The sequence below is a fragment of the Pongo abelii genome, chromosome 7 (genome assembly GCF_028885655.2).
Source record: "Pongo abelii isolate AG06213 chromosome 7, NHGRI_mPonAbe1-v2.0_pri, whole genome shotgun sequence".
NCBI lineage: Eukaryota > Metazoa > Chordata > Mammalia > Primates > Hominidae > Pongo > Pongo abelii.
In genome coordinates this window covers 12,691,445-12,693,411 of record NC_071992.2, presented here as the reverse complement: position 1 = coordinate 12,693,411, position 1,967 = coordinate 12,691,445, and the positions used below count along the sequence as shown (strand labels likewise).

At 43.7% G+C, this 1,967-nt stretch overlaps 1 non-coding gene across 1 annotated transcript; it reads right to left on the bottom strand.

The window, feature by feature from the left end:
* Nucleotides 1-549: 549 nt before the first annotated feature.
* Nucleotides 550-653, bottom strand: LOC112134823 (small nucleolar RNA U13). Its single transcript, XR_002916173.1, has one exon. It is a non-coding gene; the product is annotated as a small nucleolar RNA U13 (small nucleolar RNA).
* Nucleotides 654-1,967: the final 1,314 nt, after the last annotated feature.

Sequence of the window (1,967 nt, the reverse complement as noted above, 5' to 3'; positions counted from 1 at the left end):
TCCCAGGCTCAAACGATCCTCCCACCTGAGCCTCCTGAGTATCTGGGACCACAGGCACCTTGTTCCAAAATAAATAAAGAGAGAGATAGATATGTAGATAGTCCCTGAAGCTTGTAATTGGCCTTGTAGTTTTCACTATTGGCTCACGGCTGTATTGCACAGTAGTTCTCAATTGTGGCTGCGCATTAGAATCACTTTTGTTTTAATTTTGTTATTTAATTTGATTCATTTTCTTTCTTTTTTTTTTTTGAGACGCAGTCACACTCTGTCGCCCAGGCTGGAGTGCAGTGGCACGATATCGGCTCACTGCAACCTCTGCCTCCCGGGTTCAAGTGATTCTCCTGCCTCAGCCTCCCAAGTAGCTGGGATTACAGGTGCAAACCACCACGCACAGCTAATTTTTGTATTTTTAGTAGAGACATGCTTTCATCATGTTGGCCAGGTTGGTATCAAATTCCTTACCTCATGTGATCTCCCACCTTGGCCTCCCAGAGTACTGGGATTACAGGTGAAAGCCACCAAGCCTGTCTCCCTTTTTTTTTTTTTTCATGTCAGACAGGTAATGTGCCAACATTGTAACAAGGTTTGAGGGAGGCACATCTCACGCTTGAGCACAACATCCCAATCATCGCACTTATGACCTACAAAAGGATCTAATCTGATTTTCGACACAGGTAATCTATTTACCTGGTTTAACACTCAACTAATTTTAAAAGGTCCGTAGGAAAAGTTGCTCTCTGCCCTCTGTCTCCCAGCCTCCTATAAGTCCCTCAGAGGCAACCCTCATCCCAAGGGTCTTGTGAATCCTTCCAGAGATTTTATGCTTCTATAACCAAAGGCAAATACACATTATTATCCCCTATTCAAATGGAAGCATACTGATTTATACTAGCTTCATTCATATAACATTGGATCTTGAGGCTTTTTTCTTACCAGTGTAATAAACAGCTGCCCCAGTCTTTTTGATGGTTGCCTAGTATTCCAGTGTCTATGTTTACCAGCATTTATTTGAGTCCCTGGGTTTTCCTAAAGATACTCATGCCCTGGGGCTTCCTCAGCTCTAATGTGCCTGGGTGTGAGGTGCAGGCAGGTATGGGAACCACTGGCATGGCTCACTGGTCTCTTTCTTCCTCAGCCTATGGTAGGAACAGTCCTGGTTTCCTAGCACTTAGAGAGCTGGTTCAGGGTTTTGGAAAGTGAAATGAATTCCTTGTTTCTGATGAACAGAAAGCAGTCATAGATAAGACTCTCATTTGCAATGGACACAGGACCAAGAAATTGAGAAAAGCTGGCCCAAAGCCCTGGTCCTTTATGTAAGAGTAGGGAAGGAGTTTGCATGGCACAGACCCTAAGTTTGCAGATAGCACAGGACTTGACAGGTAGTGGAGATACAAACAAAAAGTCATAAGAGACATGAAACTCTTGCCAGACTCTCTGAGCTACAGAGAAGTAGTAGGTGGGTTTCAGCCCAGGTCAATGAAAGATGGAATTTTTATTTTTATTTTTTTAGAGACAGGGTCTCGCTATGTCACCCAGGCTGGAGTGCAATGGCGTGATCATAGCTCACCGAGCCTTAAATGAACTCTTGGGCTCAAGTTGATCGTCCTGCCTCAGCCTCTCGAGTAGCTGGGAAGTATAGGTGCCTGGCCAAGATGGAAAGTTAACAAAAATAGTCCAGACTATACTTACAGCTCCTAGGGCTACACATACGTCTGTGCAGAATATTAGACTGTTTTCTGAGCTCATCAACTTTAGGCAGCCAAAAAAGTTGGCTATATGTTGGGCCCAATCAAGAGAAGTAATAGAAACATAAGATAAAACATTATTGTACTATCATATAAAAGTATTTGCATTTTAAGAAAGAAACAGGTTCTTGTTCTGTCACCCAGGCTGGAGTGCCATGGTGTGATCATAGCTCACTACAGCCTGGAACTCTTTAGCTCAAGCAATCCTCCCACTTCAGCCTC